Consider the following 10536-nt stretch of genomic DNA (forward strand, 5'->3'; position numbering starts at 1 on the left):
GACCAAATTATTTCGTTATCGAATCAAAACTTATTTTTGTAAGGATTATTAAGTCATTTCATATATCTATTGCAACTAAGTTGTAAAACCCAAATCATCAGAGTAAACTATAATTTACCATGAAAATAATTATCCTCTTTTTGTGGCATATCACTCTTTTATTTCAAAATAGGTGGTGTCAATTAGTGTGTGAAATTGTGATTCGCTTGCCTGACGCATAAAGCAACAAACTATCTACATCTTGGATTCCGACATTGCTTGAGATTCTCGTAGTTCACACGGAGAAGCAAACAAATGAACACACGACAGACAATGTGTACATGAACTGTAGCAGTAGTACTACTGTTACTCCCTCTTCACATTTAGAGCTAATGTGTTCAGTTTTTTCTTTTCTTTTCTTTTCGTAAGAAATTTTGCAGTTGAAAGAGGTTTTAAAAATTAATTATAACAAAGAAATTTTGCTAGTGATCGTACTCATATATTGCTTCCATTTAATGCATTTGTCTTGGAAATGACAAACATATACATCAATCAACAACAATCGGTAGATGGGCTTTGAATTAATTACGGTGCATTAATGGTTGGAAAAATCGACCTCGATGCATCCATCAGACAGCCAAAGATGAAGAGCAGGGAGGTAGGCACGCTCAACGTTAGGAGTACCGTCAAGCCGACGGCCAAGCCTGGCCTGGTGTTCATCAAGAAGGTCTGGAGAAGGCCCACGAATTCACAGACGCCGGAGACGTAGTACTCGTAGTACTCCTTCTCCCACTCCGTCCAGTCCGGCGGCAGGTCGGCGCCGCCGTCCTCCGCGACCCTCACCTCGTGGATGCGCTTCCTCAGCACCACCATGTCCTCGTCCACGGTCCCGCCGCCCCAATCCCGCCCGTCGGCGTCGCCCTTCGACGATTGGGTCACCGTCCTCCTCGGCCTCGGAGACAGCTGCTGGGGAAACGCAGGGGGAGACTGGCATCGGGAATGATGATGCCATGAGAAAGCAACCGGAGAGTGAGAGGATGGAAAGAGGAGCGTTTGCATTCTTTTTCTTTGTTGTGCTTTATTTTATTTTGTTTGTAATTTGGTAGAGTTAGTTATGCAGAGCTGCCTGCTTGCCCTGCCTCTCTATATATAGGATTGAAATGGGAAAGGGATTGAAGGTTGGGGGAACACCCAGGGAAACAGGGAAAAAAGGAGTCATTGATGCGTTTAACTTTCACAGTACGAAACTTATCTATGTAAATGGTCCATTCCTAAACTTTAAATGAATCTATTTTAAGCAAGTTGGCCTCCATTTTTAAGTCCTCCTACCTGTTTCTATTTCGATTTAATACCCTATAGTTTTAGGAGGGCATAAAACTATTCTCATATTTACTGTGACATTAATTATTGATTTTATTTTTTTTGTGTTTGTCATTCATATTCATTGTGAAAAGATGACATCATTATGAATGAAAATGACTAAATAGCATTTTGACTTCTTTAATCTTTAAGTATACCATCTTCTTATTCTTACCTATGGCAACAAACAACTTTAATTTTTTTCTTCATTCGAGATTATTATTCAACAAAGTTTTCTCTTATCTTTAAGATAAAATAATAATCGATTCAACCTATTATTTCTATAATAATTATTATAAAAAATTTAGTAAACAACTTAATGTGAATCTATTCCATCGAGTACATTAAGAGAATTCTTGGTTAGAGGGCATATTCTGGAATACCAAGTTACTACCTCCAACAATAAAAATCAACTAAGGTCAGTTTAATCAAATAAATGATAAATATGCTCGAGTGAAATAATCTCTAGGTAAGATTATGTAATCATGTTGGAGGTCAAAATATGCATATACATAATTATATATTATATCTTAATTTGATAAAGACGTCTAGGGATAAGACTACTCACAATTTGATTAGAGAATACAAACCACATATTACTCTCATCCATCAACCACACGTCAACTCATCACTAACAAGGTCCATTGGGTCTTAAATAAGGGGGTTGAGATTTAAAAATGTTTAAACAACATAATATTAGTTGTTTATCTAATTAGAATTTATTCATGTAAAATATGATGATTTATTAAACTTTATTAATTAAGTGAGTTTACATTATTAATATATTGTTATGATAAACTTAACATATTGTCACTATAAATTATATTCATTTACTAAAGACTACTTTCTAATTATATATTAGGCATACAATAATTATTCTCCTTTGATATAAAATATAAAAGGTTATACAATAATATAATTAAAAATAAAAATTATATACTATATCTAATTACAATTCAATTAGTTTACAATTACTACTTTTACTTAACTAATTACTAATTATACATATAATAATAATTATCCATTAATATAAAAATAATTATTTGAGCTAAGCATTTTGTTTTATAGAAAATAATATATATAACAATAAGGTGCTAGAAATATATTACATATATATATATAAGTATACATGAACATTAATAGAAACTTATATAATTTAATTATTTTTAATAGCACTATATATAGTAATCTAATAATGATAATTAAGCTATAAATATCAAAATACTTATAATTACAATTAATTATATTTTCTCTATTTATGTTTAGCTAACAATTATATTAGTGAGTATATATATCCTTAAACTTTAACTATTTATTTAAATTTAATGTAAATAAAAAATAATTTAAAATAAAAAGGAGAGAGGATCTCTCTATTACAATGCTGGGCTGAGCCCAGCTCTATCCTTGCTGTAGTGCTAGGCTCAGCCCAACACTGTAGATAGCAATAGAGAGAGAGAGAGAGGAGAACGAAGAGACAAGAAAAGAAAGAAGGAGAGGACAAGGAGAAGGAGAAAGGAAGGAGAGAGAAGGGGGAGGGCGGATCTAAGCTGGTGGGGAAGGTATCGGCCATTGCTAGCTAGTCAGTGGCTGGCCTCTCGATGGTTGCTCGACTCCGGCAAGCCCGAGCCCAAGGGAAAGAAAGAAAGAGAAGGGAGAGAGAGAGAGAGGGGAATGAGAAAGAGAAGAGAGGAGAGAAGAGAGAGGAGACTCACCTTAGTGACGATAAAGATGATGATGACAACAGGCCGGCACTGATGAGGAGAAGAGAGGGGTTGAGAAAGAGAGATAGAGAGAGATAGAGGGAGAGAGGCGGTGAGGTCCATTAGCGGGAAGTGTTCTTCGATCTTCAATATGGCAAAGATTGAAAAGACTCTAAGCTAGTTTGAGTCCAGCTTGGGTCAACTGTGGTGGAGGTTTGGGCTTAGATGTAAGGGGATGATCTCGATTGACTCAATATAAGAATGGACAAGATAGGGCTACTCAGACATGAGTCTTTGGTCTACTCTAGATCCTCCTTGAATTCCAATGGTGGTGAAAGTGAAAAAATTGCTTCACAGACTAGAGAAACTATGGTTGCTAGCTATGGTCAACGCTCATGTTGGTAGAAGGTAACAAGGGCTTTATTAGTTGTATGCTTCAATAGTCCTCCATCACGTGGCGGAGGTGGTGGTGGGGTCTGGTTGCGAAAGAGAATCTCTAATATCTTGGGGCAAAGCCACGAGTCAATGACGACTTGTAGCAACACCTCAATTAAGGCTTGTATAACCTATTGTGATGCTAGAATCGAGGCCTATGAATCCATGAAATACAAATCTCATCATATGATCCAAATTGATGGACCTCAATGTTGTGGAAGCGACTATCGTTAGCGAGTTGGGGTTCAGTTTTCTCCTCTTGAAGATTGTCTTGGATGTATCCCTAGGGTGCTTTGCTGCCATGGATTTGGTGGTGGCTATGGTGGTCCAAGGATCTACTACTGTGATACCAGTTATCATGAACTGATCTATGGTGGTTTATTTGATGTGATGGTGAGTAGAATTAATGGATATGATGAGTAGCCTACCCTGCCCTTGTATATATAGGATTGGAATGAGAAACAGATTGAAGGTTGGGGAACACGCGAGAAACGAGAAAAAAAGGAGTAATTGATGTGTTTATTTTTAAAATATAATTTTTTTATTTCAGAATAATAACCAAATATCGTAATAACCACATTCTAAAATGCAAATACTATCCATCAAAATTATACCTTACATTCACCTACTTTTTATTAAATCAAAAAGGTTATTTTTATGATAATTTTATAAAAAACATATTTTTCCTTCTCTTTATATCACATCAAATGTTAATATTATATACTTATTTTAGAATACAATTGAAGTGAATTTAAGAATAATTCTTCCTAGAATAAATACCTTATTTTTGAAATAACAAAGAGGAATACCTATTCTAGAATTGATTATAAAATAAACGAGGCCAAAAATTTTCGACTAGTTTATGCCTACACTTTAATAATTACATATGAAATTAGGTGTGATTTAAATTAGCTGTTATAGTGAATTTTTAAATATAAGTTGCTGATTGAGTGAGCAATTTAAATGAAAAAAATTAAAACTATTCAATAAATTGCTGGGAAATTTTTTTTCACATAAAATTATTTTTGGTTTAGCGAGTTTTATATAAATTGATGATTGGGAAAGTGTTTTATATGAAAACAAATTTTGTCAAACGTGGCAAATTTTTTGAGTGATTTTAAATTTTTTTTAAGTCACTTTGAAAATCGTTGATTGGGACAACGATTTCAAAAAATACCTAATTTTATATATAAATTTTGAAATGTAATAAACCTGTAAAAAAATTGGGGGAGGGGGATGGGGGGGGGCTAATTTGGCCAAAAACTCTTCATTTTATAAGCTCGGTAGAAAAAAAAGCTAAACTAAAAATTAATTTTAAAAAAAGAGTTTTTCTCCCTCCTTAGATTAACCCTAGTTTAAAAGGAAAAATCCCAATATATTTTTAAGATGAATATGAGGATTTTTCCATTTAAGTACCTCGGTGCTCTGATATCCCCCACGATTTATTCATGATCTTTAAGTCTTGTTAGCCATATTGATCAGTGGCTGGCCGGGTTTTGACTTAATCAACTCTGTGCTTAATTCCATCCTAATCCACTTGCTTTTATCTATCTAAACTTTATTAATGCTTGTGGACTAGTATACAAAGGCAACCAAAGCTTTTCTCTAGAATAAAAGCCATAACAAGAAAGGCTTGCACCTAGTTGGGTGATCCAAAATCACCAAGCCAAAGATCTTAGGGTGTTTAGTCATTGGATATCTACGCTTAATATGCTATCTCTGATGGCTAAGTATATTCTCTACTTGCTCAATTCTGAACCCACTTATCGAGTTAGACTAGTTCAGGCAAAGTATAGGCTGGAGGCTGATTTGCGAGGGCCTTTAGAAAAGCTTGTAAAGCAACCTAGGGCTGGAGGCTGACTTGCAAGGTCCTTGGCCAACACAGGACCGGGTTCTTTTAGATCATTCAGTCTAGGTCCTCAACCTCGATCATTAACGATCCCTAGATTGATACCCTACCTCTAGCAAGCGACCCATATTCATAAATATTGACCTAGTTCATACGGTCACACTTGTAATCGAGCTCATTTATTATAATCATGCCTGGCATGAGGATAGGATCCTCAAACTTTTCGGGCCCTCCTTGGTCGAGAGGGACTTTGAGGTTCACTTTCCCATTCATACTAGCCAAAATTATTAGATTTGGAGTCTTAATCCTTTAGGGCAAGCCTCTGCAAAGTTGGCTTATACCTATCTAAAACAACTTAAGTCGACTAGGCTAAGCCCATGGGCTGGCTGGAAATACATATATGTTTTGCATATTCCACCTAAAATCGAGCGTTTTCTCTAGATGTTTTTTTTTTGGAACAAACTCTAATTTGACAATACTTAGTTAGGCTGGGGCTTGGTTCTAATAGAACCTACCTAGTTTGTGGACTTTTTAAGGGATCCACCTCTCACTTGCTCCTATTTTGCTCCTTTGCTAGGGATATGTGGTAGGACTTGGAAAACATTTGGCCAATTGGGCTAATGAAAGTTGATTGGAATAATGGGGACTGGATCATTGATGCCTTCATCCCTCTACTTCACAACCAACTACTGGCGTTGGCTATCATTGGTGTCCTTCTATGGCACATCTAAAAAATAGAGATAACAGTATGTTCAATTATGTTCGTTGTTTTATCGCAATCTTTTGGGATAGACACTGGCCTTCACCTAAGAATACTTTGAGACCCTTTCCCATCTCTCCTCTATTCCCAACGCATCTCACCTCATCAGATGTGGGCTGTCATTGTCTAATGTGATCAAACTCAACACTAACGAATCCTTTAGTGATCTATTGCCCTTGTATGGTGCTAGTTTCCCTCTTCGCTACACCCTTGGTGCCCCCAACCTTCCCGGTTCCCATCGTGCCATTTTTTGATCCTCTCTTCTGGTTGAAGTTGTTGCCCTACTTGGGACACTCCCAACTATTAGAGAATGGCAGCATTTCCTATTCTTGTAGAATCTAATTCCTTACTCCTGGTGAACATCTTGAATGTCATACATCACACACTTTGGACGGTGGCATCTATGATTGAAAACTACAATTACCTACTCACCCTCTTCCCCTCTTGCTCAGTTTCTCATGTCTACCGCGAAGCCAATAAAGCTATGGATTGACTCGCTAATACTGCTCATATCATAGGCTACGACTGTACTTGGACTAGGAGCCTCCCCTCCAACCTATACATATTTTGACCTTAGATGTTTCTGGGGCTTTTTTAAATTATGGTGATTAATTAATCATATTTTTACTACTTTCTTAAAATAAACTTACCTTAAAGCTAAAAGTACTAATAAGATCTCTGATTTATTTTAAACTAAACTTTTAAATAGATTAATATTTAATATGTTTACTATTGCAGTCATATAAGGACTATAACTAAGGTGTTAAGCATGTATGAAGTGCATATAAGATTAATTTTTTATATATTACAACATTAATACATTTTGTGATTTTTTTGCTAGATCTATAAAATAATAGTGACTGGTTCCTGATTAAGGAATTTCTTGTTCTATATTAAGGAATATTATACTAAATTTGTAACTAAACATCAAAATATGACTACTCTAGATAATTAGAAATATAATTCAAATTATCTTAGATATAAGCTCAATTATGATTTTACCCTTGGTTTGATTAAAATTATTTCATATCTTATATAAAAAAAACCCTTAGTGGTCTCTCTTACTACCCATTTCTTATTTCTCTCTCCTACTACCCACCTATCTCCTTTCTTATTCAAATATATATTACATATCTACAAAAGATTATAAAATTTTCATTTAAATATATATGTCAAAACAAGAGTATTTGAGTCAACATTTTTATTTATTTTATAGTTTTATTTTAATCTTATATTATACTAAAACTAATTATAATACTAGTATTCTAATTTACAACTAAATACTCTATTTTCTTATTATAAATTAAAGATATAATTTTAAGAGTAAGAAATTATTATAATAGCTATGCTAAATTTTTTTTGGAGAATGGGTTCACTTGGTCTGATTGGTTCATCTCACGAGTGAGAATGGTTTCGCTTGGTCAAGTTCACTTGTCTAAGTTTAGTCCTTTTTTATTTCTAGAGGAGTTCTCGTTTCGAACACCCAACTTCACGATGTTGTTGAGGCTTCTAAATGCCCCGCCAATGGCATTTAGACGTATGAATCCAAGAATAACCTTCGTTGAGATGTTCGAACTCCTAGCAATTGACATTCGAATGTCTGAACCTAAGAGCAGCCCTTTGTCGAGGGGTTCGAATGCTTAGATCTGAGACCAAACTTCATCGAGGCATTCAAATGCTGATTTTAGTCCGATTAGGATTATTTCAATTATTTGTTTGGCTTAGAGCTTATTAATTTCAAGTTAGTTAATGTTAACATCCATATATATATATATATATGGAGAACAGCCTAGTCAATAGTATTATTGAAGAAATTATCGAGTTTGCCTCTTCTTCGACCTTTCATCTCTCTTAATATCCTTCCCTCTCGTTCTCTCAAGCTAAGATCGTCGCTTTCCTCCCTCCTTCAACTACCTTTTTAAACATTTAGGGCAACTCTCAGATCCACCCATTCTATCGTCATCTTCATCATCTCCCACTCAATCACCGACACCTTCACCACCATCAAGCAGCATCCATACAGCATCCATCCACCCTTTTAATCCACCTTATTGAAAACTATATTAATGAATACTAGAGCTCAAGTAACTGTAACCCGGTCCATATCAATCAGAAACTAAACGAAGACTTAGGTATTAGTAATGGGGTGGACCATTTGGCTAAAAACTAAACTTGGCAGCGAAGGAGTCCAGGATATTGTTCGCGTGTGGGGATGGCATTATTACCCACTTTTAGTCGCGTCTTCTTATCAGTGATGGAGACATGGCAGACAGGATGAAGGAAGCTTGGAGATTTTTTTTTTTGAGGGTCCTTATCCTTAGCAATTATTAAAGTTGAGAACATAGCAATGTAACAGTTACTTCAACATATGGATTGAAATGACCCCTGTGGCGTGTTACACGTAGTAGGTGGGTCCAAATTCACTTCATTTTCCTGTAGGTTTCTATGATAAGGCTTGGCATTATATAGGGGTGATGTGGTGTTGCTTATTCATGTCATGAAAAAGGCCTCTCCTGAGTGATGGTAATTTCATATATAAAGTTTCTACTAAATCTGATTATTTCAGTGGGAAAAAGAAAAATCTAGGGTGTTTTACATATATATACTCTCAAAATTCCCTTATGTACTGTATTTATACTCTTTAGAACTCATAATTATTGTATTCTTTTTGAAAATTATAAATCAAAAGGTGAGCATTTAATAGGCAAAAGGGAAAAGTAATAAGAATACTTTTTTTTGCCCTTTTTTTCCCTATTAAATGGATCGAATTTTGATTATTGATTAGCTTTCAAGAGGTGTCCTTAATGAAAGTTGATTTGATCTTGGAATCTTCATCTAATAGTAACTTCTTTTAGATGGCATTCAAAAAGATGCTATTACTCGTTGGAAATTTGGGAGATCCAACATGAGTCATCGTTGAAAATGAATCCAAAGCAACAAGTCGTCTTGTCACCATTGCCAAATCCCTATCAATTTGAAAATTTGTGGTAATCCTAATTTAGGATATGAATACCTAACACAAATACCTAATAATATGTGAATTATGAGAAATAATCGCAGAAAATAAGCAACACAATTTTATGTGGAAAAACCCAATAAAATTTATTATCAGAAACTAAGGAGCATTTTCCTTGTTAGGATCATATTAACCATTAATAGAGTTCAAATAAAAGAATCACTTATAGGCCCACCTATCGAATCTCGTATCTCTATTTGTAGTTTTTTTTACACGGTTAGAACTCATGATGAATTGCTTCAAGTAGTTGATTAACTAATTTCAATGACCCTCCAGGTTAGACGTCATATTTTAGTGGCACTTGAGATATAAATCACTGATAAACTGTCTCTCTAATATTTTCTAATATTTAAGATTGCTTCAACAAAATCTCTTTAGAACTCAAAAGTAATATTTCAACATTAGCCCACAACCTAGAATTTTATTTCCTTATATAAGAGCAGCCAAAAACGCAAAAATCAATCAAATTAAATCTAATAATTCATCCTTTTCTTAGGCATTCAAATGCCTCTGAGGCTGTTAGAACGCTCGAAGGCTTCTTCTCATATTGCTCTAAATGTCATAGAAATGTTTCAACACTTTTATGATAGTATTCATATAACCTGAAACGTCATAAAAACGTTCGAATGCCCGATGATAATTTAGGTATTGCTGAAAGTGTTTGAATACTTAAGGAGCTGTCTATAAAGTTGAAATAGTTATCACAATATTCAAACACTCTTTGAATGATCTAGAAGGCATATTTAATGCAGTCCAAATCTTGTAAAATATGACACAAATACAAATCAAAGTGAATTGCCAATACAAAAACCCAACACAATTAAAGCACATTAGAGTATGAAAGAATAAACTACTATCCTAGCAACTAAAGCTTTTAGATTAACTGGTTATCTAATATAATACCAAAGCAGGATAAAATATATCAAGTCCAGAATTGAAAAAAGTGTTGAGTATAAAAGAATGAAACATTTATTATCTAATAACTTTAGCTTTTAAGAAAATTAGCGAGTTAACAATATAGAGATTATTCTCCTATGTCTGAAACAATTATAGCTTTTTTTGAATGGCAATAGTTCTTCCACAAACAAGCACTAAAACCTTATCAATTTTGCATGGATCTTTCCTCGAAAAGATTGTGTGATCTTAATGCCTTGTTTTCACTACTTTATGTAACCTATGACTATACCTTAGCCCCTAAACGTGATAAGGATAAGCCTCCTTTTCCACTTCGGTTCATGAACATGATCATGAAAACTTTCCCATTTTCTTGTGTTTGTCTTTAGATCAAACCAAATGCGTGTAATGGATGAATCAGGACAAGAGAAATAAACAAAGGCCGCCCATACAATGATAAAGACCACTAATACCTGGTATTCGTCATGTCTTTATCATAATGTATATAAAATATCAAGTTGCATATCTTCTCTTAGATATTTCA

The sequence above is a fragment of the Typha angustifolia genome, chromosome 8 (genome assembly GCF_048772165.1).
Source record: "Typha angustifolia cultivar Huaian chromosome 8, ASM4877216v1, whole genome shotgun sequence".
Classification (NCBI taxonomy): Eukaryota; Viridiplantae; Streptophyta; class Magnoliopsida; order Poales; family Typhaceae; genus Typha; species Typha angustifolia.